This window comes from Oncorhynchus mykiss, chromosome 2 (assembly GCF_057628025.1).
Source record: "Oncorhynchus mykiss isolate SJ-2025 chromosome 2, ASM5762802v1, whole genome shotgun sequence".
Taxonomy (NCBI): domain Eukaryota; kingdom Metazoa; phylum Chordata; class Actinopteri; order Salmoniformes; family Salmonidae; genus Oncorhynchus; species Oncorhynchus mykiss.
In genome coordinates, this window is record NC_143023.1 from 52287713 (window position 1) to 52309690 (window position 21978).

Here is a 21978-nt window from a genome sequence, read left to right on the forward strand (position 1 = left end):
CGTAGCCAAGTGAACATATGGGTCCAGTGAGTGGTTGGGCTGGCTGGGGACACAGCGATTCAGACAGTTAGCAGGCCGATGCTAACAGTTAGTAGACCGGGTCTAAACAAGCTAGCAGCTAGTAGACCGGGGCAAGCTAGCAGTTAGCAGGCCGGGTTAGCAAGCAAGCAGTTAGCATGGGCTAGCAGTTACAGACCGGGCAGGTAAGCTAGCAGCTTGCAGGCCGGGGCTGGCAGCTAGCAGTTAGTAGACCGGGGCAAGCTAGTAGTTAGCAGTTCGGGTTTGCAAGCAGTTAGCAGGGGCTAGCAGTTAGCAGACCGGGCAGGCAAGCTAGCAGTTAGCAGACCGGGCCCGGCAAGCTAGCAGTTAGCAGACCGGGTTTGCAAGCAAGCAGATAGCAGGGGCTAGAAAGTTAGCCTTTGAGGGACGTCGCGGTGGGGGTAAGTCTTTTTTTGCCTCTTCGTGCAGTGACGTCGATAGACCAGTCATGGGATTAGTAGGGTTCCAAGTAGCTCTATGTAGGTAGCAGGCCTAGCTGGTTAGCATAATGGACCTTCAGTGGGCGTCGCGACTGAGGGGCCTGTTGCCAACGAAAAATATGTAAAACGATATATACAAGGGACACGACAGGACAAAGACGTCTGACTGCTACGCCATCTTGGATTCTGGACCTTTGATATAGTTCAGTCTTATTAATCACTTAAATATATTTAATAATGATCTTGATGACAGTAAGTGTTTTTGCTTGCTTGCTTTTTGTTCTAAATAGAGAAGGCATATTGGATTGTGTAAAAATGCAGGAAATTAAATTTAGAGGACCCCCAGACCCCCAGCCAGGTTATGTCCACCCACTTCTAAATCAAAAGTGGCACCCCTGAAATTAGTTATACACATCATTGGTTAAATGGTTCTCTGGTCTCAAGATCCTAAGTCAAGCATAAAAAAAGTATTCCTTTAGGATATGTGTACACAAGTTGCGGAGGGATAGTTGTTGGAGGGGAAAACAATATGTTACAACCAAATTGGGGAAAGTTATTTTCAGCGTGACACCAAGAGCTTTATTGTATTATCTAAGCCTTTGAGTGGATATTATTATTTTAAGTTAATATGTTTGCTAACAACTGTTTTAAGGGAATTTCAGCACATTTGGAGATTCTTGAGAGGTAGATGCACTTTTCCTCTGGAATTTTGGGAGATGGAGGTGGACATTGGCACCTTTTTGCTCTCAGCAGGAAGCTCAATATTCAGCCTGAGGAACAGATTGTTCACCTGCATTTTTGTCAACTCATCATTTCCAGCGCCGAAAGATTTTAGCTGATCATAGCACTTTTGGCAGACATGCCCCAGCCAATTTGTCAAACAAGATACAATTATTTATATAGCAGACTAACTATACGAAAAGACGGAGGGTGATACTTTCTTTCCACAAAACAGACCTTCTATATCATAGTCTCCTAAAATACCATACTATTTGAAATACAAAACGAGTTTGGAATAAAATAGCTTGCGATTACATCGCTTTTGAGAGTTGCAGGACAATTCACGATCCAAATACTGTGGTATCAAATTAGGTACAGTGCCTTCAGAAAGTATTCATACCCCTTGACTTATTCCACATTAGCTGTGGTACAGCTTGAATTCAAAATTGATTAAATAAAACAAATGCTCACCCATCTACACACAATACGCCATAATGAAAAATGTAAAACACGTTTGTAGAAATATTTGCTAATTTATTGAAAATGAAAAACAGAAATATCAAATTTACATAAGTATTCACCACTTAGTAAATACTTTGTAGAATCACCATTGGCAAGGATTACAGCTGTGAGTATATCTATGTAAGTCTCTAAGAGCTTTCCACACCTGGATTGTGCAACATTTGTCCATTACTCATTGAAAAAGTCTTTAAGCTCTGAAAAATTGGTTGTTGATCATTGCTAGATAACCTTATTCAGGTCTTGCCATAGATTTTCAAATAGATTTTAGTCAAAACCATAACTCAGCCAGTCAAGAACATTCACTGTCTTCTAGTTAAGCAACTCCAGCGTATGTTTGGCCTTGTGTTTTAGGTTATTGTCCTGCTGAAAGGTGAATTCATCTCCCAGTGTCTGGTGGAAAGCAGAATGAACCTGATTTTCAATTAGGATTTTTCCTGTGCTGGGCTCCATTTTGTTTCTATTTTTATCCTGAAAAACTCTGCAGTCCTTAACTATTACAAGCATACCCATAACATGATGCAGCACACCACTATGCTTGAAAATGTGACCACATGCTATTTATCAAGTAATTAACTATGTTTATAATTACGGAATTTAATTAATTCAGTGACCTGGGGCACCACGGGAAAAGTTTGTTTAATGAGTTACCGTTTCCCGATTTTAACTCAATAGAATATCAGAATATCGATTTCATAGCAGTCACTAATTAATTAATTTCCTCATAAGTCTCATTCTGAACGTCGTATAATTCATACATTTGCACAAACCCTGGTCTCACTAATCATTCAAATTGAGTTGATAATTTATTTACTAACAAGCTAAATGATATCATAAAATGCACATAAACAAGCAGTCTACAGTATTGGTTAGAACTTCTTACAATGGCAACAGGTCCCTAGCCGACCAACACAACATGAAACGTGTCAAACAAGATGGAGATTTAAAGAAAGAGAGAGAGAAAGTGCCAGAGAGAAAAGCACAGTTGGATACATTTGTAAGCTATGCTTAGTTTATCCCTAACACTTTGCCCTGAACTGCCACTCTTAGGGCGCAGAAAGATAATGCATGTATTTACGTGTTGATGGTCTCTGTTGGGTATCTCTTCGTGGACCGAGTTCCGCTTAGTGGGATAGGTTTGGCCGACACCCTGTTCTTTTGATGGCCGCGTCTCCTTCATTACCGGGTGTAAGTCTCTGATTGTGACATAGTGTGGACAACGTCCTTTCTCTTCGTTGTCTGTTTCCTTGCACCTGTTCTGTGAGGGTGGTCTTCATATGAGGCTAATCAGCTGCTTTGACGCTCCCAGCTTGAGTAGGATGGCCGTGTAGACAACCGATGATTTGAAGGGAATAACCGGTTGGTCCTTCTTGAATTCACCTTCTTAGATACAGTAGCATTGATTATTAAGATGTTCCTTTGTCCTCTTCCTTGTGTTGCATTTTGGGGTCACGACTAGTCGCAAACCTTGGCTGCAGCGTGTGGTATACTTAGTCTGCTATGTAAATTCTTAACTCATATGTTTTATACTCCAGGGTAAAAAGGGGCGTTCCCGTCTTTATGACACATTCTCTGTGTTCCCTGGGGAGTAGCTAGTTACAAGGCAAGGTATTAGAACTTACTATGATCTTGTTTAGACAACTAGAATCACAGTTCATCATTACAAAAACATTATCTTTGATCTAGATATTTTCTACAAAAACGCACAGTATGTAAACATTGTAGATATTGTGAATGTTTTTGCTATAACGTCGTCGTTTTACTTTTAATGACATCACAAAAATCTCCATTCATTTTCATATTCCATCTATCATTGTTACCACCATTTTTGCTGATGAAATATAATGTCCCAAAGTTCATTTATTGCATGTTACAGTTTTGAGGTAGATTCTCCACAAGACCCACACAGACATTACAGTCCCAAAAACTAAAGGACAAAAGATTTGTCTGCTGCCTTAAAATTTCCATTGGTGTGAGATGTCATAACCCCACCCCCCCCTTTTGGACATTATATTTCATCAGCCAATGGTGGTAAAAATGATAGATGGCATGGGAGCCAGGCCCTTGGGGGCCGGGCCCTCCACTGGGGAGCCAGGCCCAGCCAATCAGAATGAGTTTTTCCCCACAAAAGGGCTTTATACAGACAGAAATACTCTTCAGCTTTCCAGGTGGCTGCTCTGACGATCCCCCTGGTGAAGAAGCCGGATGTGGAGGTCCTGAACTGGTACGGTTACATATGGTCTGCGGTTGTGAGGCCGGTTGGACATACTGCCAAATTGTATAAAATGTTGGAGGCGGGTTATGATAGAGAAATTAACATTCAATTCTTTGGCAAAAGCTCTGGTGGACATTCCTGCAGTCGGCATGCCAATTGCACGCTCCTTCAATACTTGAGATATCTGTGGCTTGTGTTGTGTGACAAAACAGCAAATTTTAGAGTGCCATTTTATTGTCCCCAGCACAAGGTGCATCTGTGTATTGATCAGGCTGTTTAATCAGCTTTTTCATATGCCACACCTGTCAGGTGGATGGATTATCTTGGCAAAGGAGAAATTCTCACTAACAGGGATGAACGTATCTAAATCACTCATTTGAATTTCCTAACATGCAGGAACATTTCCGGGAAACAAAATTGTGTTTAAATTAAGATCCGACATATGTACAATTAATTGAACTTCCTTCTAACTTGAAGGAAGTTGCCATAAATGGACATCAATCTGTCATGACTGTTCATGACATCTTATGTCGGTAAAATGTTCCCATTCAAATATACTGTATATATTTATTTTTTCATATGTAGGGATCTATTGATGTAGAGCTTGGGTTATACTGGGCCCTGGGGTATGCCACACAGTGTTCCTTTTACTGCTCAAAAATCAGAGTTGAGCATACACTTTAATAATAGAAGCTTGAGCTATGGGCGTCCTCTTAATGCAGACATGTAAAACACGCTCCCACATCCTCATCTGGAGGACACAAGATACTGTAAATGCTATGGTTCAAAGCATCAAACACCTCTCTATACATTTATGAATGTATACACGTGGACTCTCTTCAGTACATTTGATTACTCTTCAAAGCAGCCACCCTTTGCCTTGATGACAGCTTTGCACACGCTTGGCATTCTCTCAAACAGCTTCATGAGGTAGTCACCTGGAATGCATTTCAATTAACAGGTGTGCCTTGTTAAAAGTTATTTTGTGGAGTTTCGTTCCTTCTTAATGCGTTTGAGCCAATCAGTTGTGTTGTGACAAGGTAGGGGTAGTATACAGAAGATAGTCCTATTTGATAAAAGACCAAGTACATATTATGGCAAGAACAGCTCAAATGAGCAAAGGGAAATGACAGTCCATCATTACTTGAAGACATGAAGGTCAGTCAATGCGGAAAATTTCAAGAACTTTAAAAGTTTCTTTAAGTGCAGTCACAAAAAATAATCAAGCGCTATGAGGAAACTGGCTCTCATGAGGAGTGACACAGGAAAGGAAGACCCAGAGTTACCTCTGCTGCAGAGGATAAATTCCTTAAATTTTCCAGGCTGAGAAATTGAAGCCCAATTAAAGTTAAATTAACAGACACATCTCAACATCAACTGTTCAGAGGAGACTGCGTGAATCAGGCCTTCATGGTACAATTTCTGCAAAGAAACCATAACTAAAGGACACCATTAAGAACTTGCTTGGGCCAAGAAACACAAGCAATGAACATTAGACCGGTGGAAATCTGTCCTTTGGTCTAATGAGTCCAAATTTGAGAATTGTGGTTCCAATCACCGTTTTTTTTTTTTTGAGAAGCAGAGTAGGTGAACGGATGATGTCGGCATCTGTGGTTCCCAACGTGACACATAGAGGAGGAGGTGTGATGGTGTGGGGATGCTTTTCTGGTGACACTGTCTGTGATTTATTTACAATTCAAGGCACCCTATCCCCTCCCACAATATCCTGAGCGATACGCCATCCCATTTGGTTTGAGCTTAGTGGGAGTATCATTTTGTTTTTCAAGAGAACAATGACCAAACACACCTCCAGGTATATATATATATATATATACAGTGCCTTGCGAAAGTATTCGGCCCCCTTGGACTTTGCAACCTTTTGCCACATTTCAGGCTTCAAACATAAAGATATAAAACTGTATTTTTTTGTGAAGAATCAACAAGTGGGACACAATCATGAAGTGGAACGACATTTATTGGATATTTCAAACTTTTTTAACAAATCAAAAACTGAAAAATTGGGCGTGCAAAATTATTCAGCCCCTTTACTTTCAGTGCAGCAAACTCTCTCCAGAAGTTCAGTGAGGATCTTTGAATGATCCAATGTTGACCTAAATGACTAATGATGATAAATACAATCCACCTGTGTGTAATCAAGTCTCCGTATAAATGCACCTGCACTGTGATAGTCTCAGATGTCCGTTAAAAGCGCAGAGAGCATCATGAAGAACAAGGAACACACCAGGCAGGTCCGAGATACTGTTGTGAAGAAGTTTAAAGCCGGATTTGGATACAAAAAGATTTCCCAAGCTTTAAACATCCCAAGGAGCACTGTGCAAGCGATAATATTGAAATGGAAGGAGTATCAGACCACTGCAAATCTACCAAGACCTGGCCGTCCCTCTAAACCTTCAGCTCATACAAGGAGAAGACTGATCAGAGATGTAGCCAAGAGGCCCATGATCACTCTGGATGAACTGCAGAGATCTACAGCTGAGGTGGGAGACTCTGTCCATAGGACAACAATCAGTCGTATATTGCACAAATCTGGCCTTTATGGAAGAGTGGCAAGAAGAAAGCCATTTCTTAAAGATATCCATAAAAAGTGTTGTTTAAAGTTTGCCACAAGCCACCTGGGAGACACACCAAACATGTGGAAGAAGGTGCTCTGGTCAGATGAAACCAAAATTGAACTTTTTGGCAACAATGCAAAACGTTATGTTTGGCGTAAAAGCAACACAGCTCATCACCCTGAACACACCATCCCCACTGTCAAACATGGTGGTGGCAGCATCATGGTTTGGGCCTGCTTTTCTTCAGCAGGGACAGGGAAGATGGTTAAAATTGATGGGAAGATGGATGGAGCCAAATACAGGACCATTCTGGAAGAAAACCTGATGGAGTCTGCAAAAGACCTGAGACTGGGACGGAGATTTGTCTTCCAACAAGACAATGATCCAAAACATAAAGCAAAATCTACAATGGAATGGTTCAAAAATAAACATATCCAGGTGTTAGAATGGCCAAGTCAAAGTCCAGACCTGAATCCAATCGAGAATCTGTGGAAAGAACTGAAAACTGCTGTTCACAAATGCTCTCCATCCAACCTCACTGAGCTCAAGCTGTTTTGCAAGGAGGAATGGGAAACAATTTCAGTCTCTCGATGTGCAAAACTGATAGAGACATACCCCAAGCGACTTACAGCTGTAATCGCAGCAAAAGGTGGCGCTACAAAGTATTAACTTAAGGGGGCAGAATAATTTTGCACGCCCAATTTTTCAGTTTTTGATTTGTTAAAAAAGTTTGAAACATCCAATAAATGTCGTTCCACTTCATGATTGTGTCCCACTTGTTGTTGATTCTTCACAAAAAAATACAGTTTTATATCTTTATGTTTGAAGCCTGAAATGTGCCAAAAGGTCGCAAAGTTCAAGGGGGCCGAATACTTTTGCAAGGCACTGTATATATACAGTGCCTTGCAAAAGTATTCATCCCCCTTTGTATATTTCCTATTTTGTTGCATCACAACCTGTAATTTAAATGGATTTTTCTTTGTATTTCATGTAATGGACATACACAAAATAGTCCAAATTGGTGAAGTGAAATGGAAAAAATTACGTTTAAAAATTTTCAAAAAAATTTAACGATTTGGTGCAGCCAATTAAATAGTACCCGCAAAACATCTCTCTCAACGGCAACAGTGAGGAGGCGACTCCAGGATGCTGGTCTTCTAGGCCGAGTTCCTCTGTCCAGTGGCTGTGTTATTTGTTCCATCTGAGAAATGGCTTTTTCTTTGCAACTCTGCTTAGAAGGCCAGCATCCCGGAGTCGCCTCTTCACTGTTGACGTTGAGACTGGTGTTTTTCGGGTACTATTTAATGAAGCTGCCAGTTGAGGACTTGTGAGGCTTCTGTTTCTCCAAGTAGACACTCTACTGTACTTGTCCTCTTGCTCAGATGTGCACCGGGGCCTCCCACTCCTCTTTCTATTCTGGTTAGAGTCAGTTTTCGCTGTTCTGTGAAGGGAGTAGTACACAGCGTTGTGGTATATATATACCCTTAATATAAAGTGTTAAATGTCAATATATTCGTTACAAAATGTTGTCTGGGCAACTTTCTAAAAGAAGAAAGCATAATTTGGTCTGTAGCATTGCCAATTCATCTACTTATCTACTTTGTAGATAGTAAACTACAATAGTAGATGTGAAATGTGTGATGTACTTCACACTGATGTGGGTATACATAACAAAAAAGAACTCCAAAGAAACTTAGAACAATTATGAATTTGACCTCTGTGCTACATACTACTCATTTTACTTCCATCCCTAAATATGCATTACTACTATTAGAATGGAAAATCCCTGTGAGGTGAGTGCCTTGGCGGAGTCGTGCCAGGAAAATAACCTCTCCCTCAACGTCAACAAAACTAAGGTGCTGCTCATGGACTACAGGAGACAGCAGCGAGAGCACGCCCCCATCCACATCGAGGGGGCTGCAGTGGACAGGGTCAAAGCTTCAAGTTCCTCTGCGTGCACATCACTGACGACCTGAAATTGTCCCTAAACACAGACATATAGATTGCACTTGGATTACTGATACAGGGCAATTGGGGTATTTATTATACTCGTGATGACATTTCTTGTTGTTCTGTCTGTTTTTTTATTATTTGTATTATATGTGTACCTGTTTGACATTTTACTGCGTTAGGAGCTAGTAAAATAAGCATTTCCCTTCACCTGCCATAACATCTGTGTGCGCAACCAATAAACTTTGATTTGATTTGGTTGATTTACTGCTACACATGGAGGCAGAGAAAGCGAGTGGGCCCACACTTCTAAGCCCAGGGGGTTTCATGCATATGCACTGCTTGAAAATCAAATAATGAACAGACTGAAAGTAATACCTAGTTAAATACTACACCTCCTGAGAGTACCTCAATAGTTACACTTCCACTTAATTACAACTTAATTATTGTAATATATGATCAATCTAGACATTAGTAGTGATAGGTAGAGTCATGATACAGTAGTTCTTTAGAATATTTTATAACATCATTGGCAACACATTTTTACTGCATGAAGGAAAGGTTTCATGGGTGGGATAATGGAAACCATGTTCCAGAAATATGATTGGAAGAAAAGGTGAGGTGGGCAGTTTTTTAAAAATTTGTTCTGGACAGTTTTTACTGATTGTGGTTCTTTTGCATATTCATCAAGTCTAAGGTCCTAGATATTGAGTTTGTTTCTAGAGGAAATCTGCACAGCTCATGCAGGTGTTGTGTTCTGTATGTCCCTCAGCTTCAGTGTTTCAGTGATTTTAAGTTGCTGTAAGAAGGCATTAGGACACAGGTTTGAATTTGAATGTCAATTAACTGAACTGTTTCATTTGCAGGCAGTTTTGTTTTCAACTTTTGGATTAACAGAGATACCTGTCCCAATGTATACATTTGTATTACTACCAGCTAGTCTTGGTATACTTTCATCACTACAGTATGTTCACTAACTAATGAATAAACTGGACAAAGGGTCAAATAAATGTTTTCTCTTATAATGTACAGGGTGTGTTGCATTTAATTCAAACTAAATTCATAAAATCCATTCATCTGAGTTCAATGGTTCATGCAGCAAAGGAGTCAATGCTTTTCTCTATACACATCAACACTGGTGCATTTGGGAATTGTATTGTAATTTATTTGTAATGTAATTGATACTTGTGAACATTAGAAAAAGTTCAAATTTGACCTGGACCTCCGTCTCAAAATGCGCATCAGCCAATTAAAATCACTGACGTAGTTGCACGTGATAAAACACTACATCTTAGCTGTTCCCATTAGATAACCTGGTACATTTAGCCCTTAGCTAACCTGCACAGCTGGAAGGGAATACACCCAGTTCAAATTCCGTATCAGCAAATTAAAATTGTCTACGTAGTTGGACGTGATCCAACACTTGTTCATGAAAGCGCACTTAACAGAAGTCCAATGGCACATTCTGACAATCAAAACAACTAGATCACATACATTTGACTGACTTGTCATATAGCTCACAGTGTAGATTGCCTAGCACTTTGTATTTGTTGCAGATTTTGACAAGTGTTCAAATCCCACATGAGATTTTTCCTACCTTTTGAAATGCAGAATTACAGTTATTGTTTTAGTGTCTTGAGAAGTGAAGTGCAGCCAACACCTTGAAAACTTAAGATTTAATTTAATAGGGAGCTGCGTCTTTCTTCTGCCTTGTAGACAAACACTGCTATGGCCTAATAGTCAAATTGCATAGTTTATAATATATGGATTATATTACATGGACGTGTACACCTAAATGTAGGTCTACAACATTTTATGTGCATTTTTATAATCATCTACTTTGTCACATATGCGTTATTTGACTCAAGGACCAACAGTCAGTGGTGTAAAAAGTACCCAATTGTCATACTTGAGTCAAAGTAAAGATACCTTAATAGAAAATGACTCAAGTGAAAGTCACCCAGTAAAATCCTACTTGAGTAAAAGTCTATAGTATTTGGTTTTAAATATACATAAGTATCAAGAGTAAATATAATTGCTAAAATATACTTAAGTATCAAAAGTAAAAGTATAAATACTTTGAAATTCCGTATATTAAGCAAACCAGAAGGCACCATTTTTTTGTTTTAATTAATTTACGAATTGCCAGGGGCATGCTAAGCTAACATATGGAATTGTTTTGAAATAGTCATACCAATTATCACTTAGCTATTTGATTTTGAATTTGAAGGTGTCCAAGAAAATTAAAGTTGTCATTACAGCTATTAGCCAATAGAAAAACATTGAATAACAAATTCATTGCATGGAACAACAGGTAGTCCCCCAAAAAATCTAAAGGAAGTTTGTTCTGAAGTGTCTCTCCTATATCTGAGAGATATAAGAAAGACCAAGAAACTTTTAATACATTTTTTTACATGTATTTATCCCCTTATTTTAGGCAGTAAACTATCTCCATATACAGTATAATTCCAGTCTTTCTTTTAACTGACCTTCAGCCAAGTTTTGTGAGGCTTGTGGAGGAAAAACACCATTGTGCTCGTAAGAGTCTCAGCTGTCCACCGAGGGGTTATATTAGTGTGGAACCCAAACTGTTTGAACGCTACAGATAGAAGTTGGTAAATCGACTGTACCGACTTCAAATAAGCACCGAGACATGGGTAGGGGTAGAGCAAAACAGAGAACACCATCGTGTTCATGAAAGTCTCATCTTAGTTTGTAGGCCTAACCCTTCAGACGCTACCGACAATTTTGTGAGAAGACCGATTTTTGGGATGTCTCATTGTTTGACAAACACCACTCTAGCTCTGTCACCTTTCACTGCAGATGTGAAAGTGTGACAAAGGCGTATGTGGTGGATTGAGACGCATCTAATGGGACCAGCTACAATGTAGCATTCTTTCATGTGCAACTATGTTGCCGATTATAATTGGCTGACGCATATTTTGAGACGGAGGTCCAGGTTAAACTTAAACTTTTTCTAATGTTTGTAAGTATGACCCCAACATGATTAAAGAGATACTGTATGTTTGATTATTTTTCATGACTTTAAGACGGATTTAATCAAATTTATGCAATGTGTTTGCTATTCTGTTTTCAAATTATTGCCCATTGCTCCAATATGTTATACTTAAAACTACTGTATATAGTCAAAACAATAGTCAAAACTATTTTCCAATTGTATTTTATGATGTTAATAATCTACTTAAAATATCATTTTATTGTGTATTCTACTTGGAAAGAGGCCATGAAAGACTGCTAGTATTTGGCAGTATTTCAGGGCTTCTTTCCTCGTACAATACACAATAAAAATTTAATTGGAGCAAGATTAAAAGCTTTATTGACTCACATCTGAATTACTGTATTTACCCGGTAGATTATAAACATCATCAAATACAATTGGAAAAGTACTGAATTACTAACTTCAGTCGCTTTATGGTACACACCTCAGGTGTATGCCCATCAGCTAGCAGTAGCATGGGACTTTCCACCCCCTATCACTGCTAATCAATGAACAACACAGTGTGTTCCTTGGCACTGAGGCTCTCTAGAGACAGGCAGAGGCAGGCTCTCCCACACAAGCACACAGTTTTATTGGCTCTGCAGCTAGGCATATTAGACTGGCCTCAAGCTGTGCATTGTGAACCATGGTAATTGCATTTTACATAATTTCTTATTGTTGGGATATTTTATTCACCCATTTTATTTCCTGGAAATATCCTATGGCAATATTTACAGTTAGAAAGGCACTCTAGCCACTTCCACATTACACTCTTAAAAAAGGAGTCCAAAAGGGTTCTTCGGCTGTCCTCTTTGAAGAACCCTTTTTTAATCCAGGGAATTATTTTAGGGTTCTGTATAGAATCCTCTGTAGAAAGAGTTCTATATGGAACCCAAAAGGGTTCTACCTGGAACCAAAAAGGTTCTTCAGATGGTTCTCCTATGGGGCAGCCGTAGAACACCTTTAGGTTCTGAATAGAAAATAAATGCTGAGAGTGTACAAGCCAAGAGAGACCAATGTAGAAGTTGTGATCACATTTTTATCGTGGTACCACCCCAAGTCGGTATATTCACAATAGCTATTACTAAGGGCCGTATCCTAACTTGAGAAATGTATGTAGCTAGAGGGAGAATCCTGAAAGATTGATCCAAACAATTAAAGATGAAATCTGATACATCAGTCGTGTGGCATGGAAATTCAAAATTTTTACAATCAAAATGAAGTATTACCATGTACCGAGTAACCAAAAATGCTGCATTACATATTCTTAGCACATTCAGTTCATTTACAAATTCAATACACAACCTTAACCACAGTTGCATATAAACAAACCCAGGTCCTGACAATGGGTAAGGGAGTGCCAACCTTTTTCCTTGTTATGGCTTCTCTGGCACAGAAACGCTGATTGTATTGCAGTGATACATTAAGGCTCAACTATCAGCCCCTGAGCGTGTACCCCTGGCCAACTCGCACCGCTCAAATATGTAGATTAATGGGGGAGAGAAGGCACAATCCGCCCGTGGGCCGTGTTTGCGCCACAGAAAGGACCGCTGTGGAGGGACATGAATGAGTATGCACATCGAATGGACAATGGAAATAGATAGGGGAGCTGAACATTTAGACATGCACCGGCATTCGGCTTTGAAGCACATTAGGTACGTTTGCTTCCTGTCATAACCTATGGTATTAATTATTGTTACTATAGTATAATATGTAATGTAATGAAGATAAATGTCTTTCATTTGGCAGGCACTGCTGTACCATGTGGGCCTAATAACAGTTTGCTGCTGAAAAGTGGGCCAACCTTCCAGTAGAAAGGTGCAGCAAGCTCAATGATGAACACAATAAGTGTTTTTCTGCATTTATCTTGGACAAAGGCTGTGCAACCAAGTACTAACTCCAGGGTGCCAATCATTTTGTCCATGCCATTTCTCTTTATTTTCAAAATCATTTTTTACAACTTCGAAATTACAGAAATAAAATGTTTTCTGAAATGTTGAAGATCCCATAACAAGTTTTGATGACTAAAAGTATTTTATAAATTTGAGAAAACTGCAAGAGTGCCAATATATTTGTCCAGAACTGTATGTGCATGCACGGTCAACAAACGCCCGACTATCACCGTGCCGCAACATTACAGCTCTCGCTTTGCTTTTCATATTCATTTGCCTCTTTTTGCACATGTCTATCTCTGTGATGGCTTGCTCTTTATAGTTCTCAGTTTCTCAAGTGCCAAATGAATGTTCGGAGCAGCTTAGAAGGACTCTATATCGTGTTTTTATCGCTAAGAATCCAGGACAGGAAGATATTCCATTTGCCACAATATTCAATATTGTCTGCATTGGAAGTCACCCATAGGCTTTCTAGGAAAAAGGGCAGGAAATTAATAATTTGTTCCTCAGGCCTTGTGTTTTCTCTCCCTTTAGCACCACCTACCTACCACTACCCTGGCAAGCTTCACAGAACAAGGTCATCGGGAGACGGAAGGGAGAAGGGTGGAGGTGGTTCTGTCCACATGGGAGTCTAGATGGTTACTGGACATGATCCAGCGGCGGAACAGACAGGCAGAGAGAGGGAGGCTGTCATTGAGTGAGCCAAGCAGGCATGGTATGGCCAGGGAGCGGGCCAATCTCTCCGCAAGGCTGCCATCCTGCCCTAATGACCTGACGATCTGCCGCAGGGACCCACACATATAATCACAGTGGGAGTACCGGGGCCCTGTGAGGTCTATCGACATACAGCAGACAGAGCATGGCAAACACTACAAAACAAATTATGAAATGATGCAGTGTTGAGTTTCGTTGCCAAGTCTTGGGTTTTGCCTAGGAGTGGATATACTATCCTCACTTTTTTTGTGCTTTAGGGTATTGTAAAGCATGTACGTATGTAGATGTTCAGATAAAGGGCTTAAATAGGATTAATAAAATGCAAGGAATGTGACCTGTCTTTATCTAGCAATGTAGATAAGTGATATGCTGGAGATGAGCAAAATGGAACAGTGAAATTAACAGTTAAATTCTCAGTTTAGCATTAGCAATAAGTGTCTCCAAATGATGTGATGTCAACAAATGGCATCTATGCTATCAAATCACATTTTATTTGTCACAAGATACTCTCAAAAACCGTAGCTATTTCTCAATACAAGTAAGGTCCATTAGCGATGCTGCAGTTCAAAACTAGTTGATGTGAAAGTGAAAGACATGTGACTACTGATAGCACTAAAAGGCAATCAACAAAGAAACAGACTGTGGTCCATAAAAGTCATCATCATCTCCCTCACTGGCATACATTTCAAAATAGGGTTTGACTCTTTAAAGGTTAAAACTGCTTCATTTGGCTTGCCTCGGCTCCAAGGGTACCAGAGAAGAAGCTCCTGCACATGTAGGGAGCACTGTGCATAGAGAGGAGGCTGATATGTTGAATTTTTTCTTCAGTGTCGGATCATTGACTGTGCCTGTCGGAGAGCCTCTTAAGGGAGGACCGTCAAGTCTATATTTAGAGCAACTCAAATTACTTATTCAGGGCTGATTCACAAGCAAAACTCCCTTTGTGCATCCGGGACGTTACCATTGCATTTGCTGCTCACTACCACATTTATCACAAGAGGGCATGCATTTACACATATTACACACACGCACAAACATACTCCCACATCTGACACATGCACAAGATGATTACAAGTAAAAGGAGGACATCAAAATACAGGTACTGCACTGGGAATGTTGAGGTTTCTAGGTCCACATTTTTTCCGTGGCAAGCACATTTTCCCATTCAAATTAATGGAGACTACTGGACAAAACTATCTCTTAATTGCAATAAGTTAAATACTTGAAATATTGCTAATATTGTGTTGTTTCTGAAAACAACAGTGTTCTGATTGGCTATGATATTTGCCTATTAATTTTTCCCACCGTAGCATCATCTGCTGTCAAACTGGGAAAGCTGTCTTGACTTTGTGTCTTTGTTACCTGCTCCTCCAGAATGCCATTGGCCCACTCAACAAAGTCGTCTGCTGACCTCTTCACACCCTCAAAGTATCGAGCAGACTTTCTCAGGTTATCCTCCGTTCCCGTCACCAAGTGCTGTGCTGTTACAATATCCATGCCACGTGTTTGCAAGTATTTAGAGAGAGGGGAAGTCTGCTCAAAAATCCTAAGAAAAACTTCAGCTGTAAGCATGGTTTCATACTTTAGGAGAGCATCCTTGTACCCTTGGGCCTAGCTTCTGACGAAAGGTATTATGGTCACATCCTTTTTAAATTTTTCCATAGTGATGACCACATCCGTGTAAAGTACACGGTCAGGCTTTGCAAAGCTTCCAAATACTTTCCTCAATGCCTCGTCTTTGGCCCACCAGCGTGTTTCACCAATTACATAAAGCCGTCTGTTTCTCCCGTCCTCACTGGTTTCCTCCCATAGCTTCATGTGCTTGTAGGAATCTCGAACGAACAGTGCAATGTTATTCAGTAATGAGAAAAAGGATTCACTTGCCACAACAACCCCAGTGCTGTCATTTAGCACAAGGTTGAGGACATATGAGTAACACCATATGTGTACTTAGGAGGTTAAGAGATTCTCCTGCGAGCAATGCAGAGAAGCCCCTGTATTGTCCCTGCATATTAGCTGCTCCATCTGTTATATTACCAACACAGTGTTTGATATCTATGTACATCTTCTCAGGGGTCTGTTTCACAATGTCCACAAAGTACTGTCCTGTCGATGACTCACAGTCAATGTGTGCAATGAGTCTCTCGTGGACCACATCAATGACATATCGCATAACTACTGCACACTGGTTAATAGATGTTAAATCCTGTGTTGTGTCAATTTGTATTGAGAACCTCCCTGCCTTTCTCACTTCAAGAGCAATTGTCTGAGCTGACAAGGTATTAATCTGTCGTTCTGTCCCTGAACAAGGCTGTTCCTAGGCCGTCATTGTAAATTAGAATTTGTTCTTAACTGACTTCCCTCATTAAATAAAAAAACATGAATTACATGTTCCATGACCTGCCTCCTCTTTCTGACCTGGTCTTGTTGAACGGATGTCTGCTTTGCTGGCTCTGAGGAAAAAGGCTTCTGCACTTTCTCTATGGGTCTTGCTTCTCTCATACTCCTGTACTCTCTGAGTCTCTCAGTTAAATATCACACACAATGTATAAACCTATCAGAATTGGAGCTGGCCAACCATGCTGGATGTTTGCTGGGTGTGCAGGGTTCTGTTTCAGCCCAGCAATAAGACATGATTCAACTTATCAAATCTAATGAGTTGATAATCAAGTGTGTTGGGCTGGAATAGAAGTCTGCTCACCCAGTAGATCAGTGATCAGTGGAGCAAGGTTGGCCAACCACTGGTGTGGAGTTGTTTTTTGTTCACTTGAAATTCTGATTTCGTAACAAGCCTACTTGTTGCTAATCAATGGTCTATTGTTGTTTAGACTAAGATGTCTAATATTTACACTTTGAAGTGGGGCCGTCCTGCAAAGATGACTGCAAAAGTACAGTGCATAATGCTCAATGAGGTTAAGAAGAATCCTAGTGTCAGATAAAGACTTAAAGACATTTCTGGAACAAGCTAACATCTCTGTTGAATATGTAAAACACTAAACAAGAATGGTGTTCATGGGAGGACACCCCGGAAGAAGCCACTGCTGTCCAAGTTCACGAAAGAGCACCTGACAAAATATTCTGTGGACAGATGAAACTAAAGTTGAATTGTTTGGAAGGGACACACAACACTGTGTGTGGAGAAAAAATGGTGCAGCACACCAACATCAAAACCTCATCCCAACTGTAATGTATGGTGGAGGGAGCATCATTGTTTGGGGCTAATTTGCTGCCTCAGGGCCTGGACACCTTGACCTCATTGACGGAAAAATGAATTCCCAAGTTTATTAAGACATTTTGCAGGAGAATGTAAGGCTATCTGTCCGCCAAATGAAGCTCAGCAGAAGTTGAGTGATGAAACAGGACAACTATCCAAAACACAAAAATAATCAACAATCAGGATGGCTTCAACAGAAGAAAATACGACTTCTGGAGTGGCCAAGTCAGAGTCCTGACCTCAACCCGATTGAGATGCTGTGGTATGACCTCGAGAGTGGTTCACACCAGACATCCCAAGAATATTGATGAACTGAATCAGTTTTGTAAAGAGGATTGGTCCAAATTCCTCCTGAACATTGTGCATGTCTGATCAGCAACTACAGAAAACGTTTGGTTGAGGTTATTGCTGCCAAAGGAAGATCAAACCGTTATTAAATCCAAAGGTTCACATACTTTTCCCACCCTGCACTGTGAATGTTTACACGGTGTGTTCAATAAAGATATGAAAACATATCATTGTTTGTGTCTTATTATTAAACAGACTGTGTTTGTCTATTGTTGTGACTTAGATGAAGCTCAGATAAAATGTTATGACAATTTTATGCAGAAATCCAAGTAATTCCAAAGGGTTCACATACATTTTCTTGCCACTGTATATGTTCTCAAATTAAAATACCAGCAGACAATGTATATGAGGCAAACCATATACCCATTTTGTACATTCCTTTTAAGACATAAAATTGTTTTGTGCAAATCCAACCCTTTCAATTTAGGTACAGTGCGAAAGTAAGGAGATGGCAATCAAGCTACAGGTAACATTTCATTTGATTTAATTTCATTAATTTTAGCACTGCTACTTGCAAAATGATAGCAGTTGTTCCCATAGATAGACACTACATGACTGCTCTATGTATCACTAACCCTAGAAAAGCTAGCGACTTGACTAACACAGCTGATCTTTTAGGTCAATAATATGCTGTTTTTATAATCGTGAGAGAAATGTAACAAGCTAGTAGCCAGCTAGTTAGTTATACCTAGGTAGTTTAAGAGATTAACTGACGTTTCTCAAAATTAACCTCATTGTGACTAGTTACTTCTTGTCCCTCATGCTAGCCCTTTGAGCCAATTATCACTTCAGAAATGTCAAAATGAAAAATATTGACGGGGTTACATCTTTTCATCATCATATTCATCACCATATTGTAAAGTTGTTGTTTTTTTTAACTTATTTTTCAACATCTGCTAATAGAATGTTTGTAGGTCTTGATTATGTCAACACTACATGTTCAAGAAAAATAATAGTTATAAGTGAAACAATTGTAAGAATGACTATTTCTGCTCTATTCTCTATTTGAATATAAGATCAAATTGTTTGCTGGTCTGTTTTGCAGCTGGGTTAAATACTAAACTCAGCAAAAAAAAATGTTAACTGCATTTATTTTCAGCAAACTTAACTAATAAATATAACAGGATTCAACAACTGAGACATAAACTGAACAAGTTCCACAGACATATGACTAACATTGTCCCTGAACAAAGAGGAGTCAAAATCAAAAGTAACAGTCAATATCTGGTGTGGCCACCAGCTGCATTAAGTACTGCAGTGCATCTCCTCCTCATTGACTGGACTGCACCAGATTTGCCAGTTCTTGCTGTGAGATGTTACCCCACTCTTCCACCAAAGCATCTGCAAGTTCCCTGACATTTCTGGGGGGAATGGCCCTAGCCCTCACCTTCTGATCCAACAGGTCCCAGAGGTGCTCAATGGGATTGGGATCCAGGCTCTTCGCTGGCCATGGAAGAACACTGACATTCCTGTCTTGTAGGAAATCATGCACAGAATGAGCAGTATGGCTGGTGGCATTTTCATGCTGGAGGGTCATGTCAGGATGAGCCTGCAGGAAGGGTACCACATGAGGGAGGAGGATGTCTTCCCTGTAACGCACAGTGTTGAGATTGCCTACAATGACAACAAGCTCAGTCCGATGACACTGTGACACACCGCCCTAGACCATGACAGACCCTCCACCACCAAATCAATCCCGCTCCAGAGTACAGGCCTCGGTGTAACGCTCATTCCTTCGACGACAAACGCAAATCCAACCATCACCCCTGATGAGACAAAACCGCGACTCATCAGTGAAGAGCACTTTTTGCCAGTCCTGTCTGGTCCAGCGAAGGTGGGCTTGTGCCCATAGGCGACATTGTTGCCATCCACGCAGATGAGGGCATCTTCCTTTTGATGTTTTTTAGTCATTAGAAAGGCCTCTTTAGTGTCCTATGTTTCCATAACTGTGACCTTAATTGCCTACCGTCTGTAAGCTGTTAGTGTCTTAACGACCGTTGAATACGCATGGGAAAACATGTTTAAACCCTTTACAATGAAGATCTGTGAAGTTATTTAGATTTTTACGAATTATCTATGAAAGACAGGGTCTTGAAAAAGGGAAAATTATTTTTTAGCTGAGTTTACGTTCAATGCTAATGTGTAGCTAGCTGATGTCACTTACCAGCTTTGTTTAATTAACTGGCTAATGCTAATCAAAGCTAATGAGCAGCGAACAAATAGCTAGTTAGTGTTGCTAAAAGGCTGTCCATCAAACAGCTCATGAGCTTAAGAGTAGCTAATGAGTGGTTTGCTAACAAATGTTATTTTACTTATTTCCTTGCTAATAAGCTCTGGCTAGCTGCAGTTACCATTGGATTTGATTTGTTAAAATTTAGCCCCCCAGCTAACAATTCTAGGGAGAGAGAAAATGTTTGTATTGTTACCCGTATTGTTCTGCATTAGTTACCCAGAACGTAGTTACTATATACTCAGAATATCCAATATAAATTTTCTAGACACGTTTCATTAGACTTTGCAAAAAATATGAATGTGTCAAGTTTTCTGAGGGTTAGCAGAATATTCCATCACACAACATGGTGGCTATGTTCTCAGAAGAAAATATATGAATGTTCTAGACACGTTTCATGGGAAAGTTGTAAGAACATTCCTGTGTCCAAGGATGTCTAAAACATAGGACATTCAGTCAGATATCCAGGTTTTTGTCTACTTCTTGGCTTGTTCTGGGGACATCCCTTGAGACGTTTTAGTACATCGCATGATGGTCCCAAAGAAAGGTCCCCCCCCAAAAAAACATTTTATTACACATTACCCCTGTTACTTTTGCCAAGTCCATTAAGGCCCTGATTGGTGAACCACTGATCCATTCACTTTGTCTGTTGGCAAGGTTAGGGACACCCACACACACAAACAGTGCTTTCAACTTGTATATTTAACACACACAATTACATTGTGCATGTTTATTTATGCAGTTATTATCATACAACATTTCCTCACCTGGGATTTGAACTCACAAAGTCTTGGTTCACAGCATTCCAATCTTCCTGTCACTGACTAATTTCACCTGTATTGCTACACTCTGTTAAAATTACACTCAAGGAAAAATATTTTCTTGATCCTAGTCAATGTAGATAGATTTTATTGTTACATCCCCCGGATTAGTGCAATGAAATGCATTGTTTAACAGGGTCAGCCATAGTGGTACGGAGCAAATTCGAGTTAAGTTCCTTGCTCAAGGGCACATCTACAGATTCTTCACTTTGTTGGCTCGGGTACTTGAATCAGCAACCTTTCAGCTTCTGGCACAACACTGTAAATGCTAGGCTACCTGCCTCCATAAGGATTAAGGGGTAACGTTAAAACAGACTACTAGTAAAAAATACTAATAAATGGACAACTTTGCAGAAAACCATCTCTAAAATGGCTGATGATGAACTGATAAAGGACACAGACATGGTGGCGTAGCAGGAAGAAATGTGTATAGAACATAAATATTTTATATTTGGAGAACATGGTAACCATATTCTGTGTATGATTTGTGTGACGCTGATTAAATATTCTCCTAACCCTCAGAAAACTGGACACTGGAATATTCTTGCAATGTTTCTATGGAACATTCAACATTATTATTGAATGTTCTGAGAACATTGTAACTACATTCTGGAAAAGTTTTGTTTGACATTAAGGGAATGGTCTCTTGGAAACAGTCCTTGCGTATCACTAGAACATTACTATGAAAACATTAGGTAATGACCAAATGAGACTCTTAATAAAGGAATGTTCTCTAACGTTTTGGGAACATTTGTTGTTAGCTGGCCTATACTTCAACTATCACCAGTATGATTATGTAATCTATCCATTATGCTTTGAAAGTGGATTGTGTGACAATCGGTCAAATGTAAACAATTGAATAACATGTAATTTTTGGAGACATGTTATTGAAAGGGCAACACTACAGTACCTAGCAAAAGACTGTAGGAGCAGCTGCTACCTAACTGTAAACAACATTAAATGGCTTGTTAAGTATATTGGCTAACTGGGGGGCAAAGCAATTCACTTATTTACAGTGAATTACTGCCTCACTGCTCTTCGTTAGGAAACGCAACATTGTCACCAGAACTGCTAGGTGTCTCCAGTAATGTTTACTTTTTTTAAACATTTGTAACGTCTTGACTTTCCAATAATAACGGCAATTGTGAATATTCCATTATATGAACTTTTATTCACCTTTATTCACGTTATGTGATTTCCATAGTAGGTTGCAGTATTCAACATTTTGGTTGGCTCCACCCACAGTGTGTTTTTGAATGGCTTCATAACAGACAGCTAATGTGATGTAAACAGGTGGAACATTAT

General features: G+C 39.8%; 1 long non-coding RNA gene across 1 annotated transcript in view; it reads left to right on the forward strand.

Moving 5' to 3' along the window:
• LOC149985141 (uncharacterized) overlaps positions 1-16459 on the forward strand; it is a 714490-nt gene extending 698031 nt beyond the window's left edge. The window contains exon 3 of the long non-coding RNA XR_016487076.1: positions 13881-16459. This is a non-coding gene — a long non-coding RNA (uncharacterized LOC149985141). The remainder of the gene's footprint in view (positions 1-13880) is intronic.
• The last annotated feature ends 5519 nt before the right edge of the window (positions 16460-21978 follow it).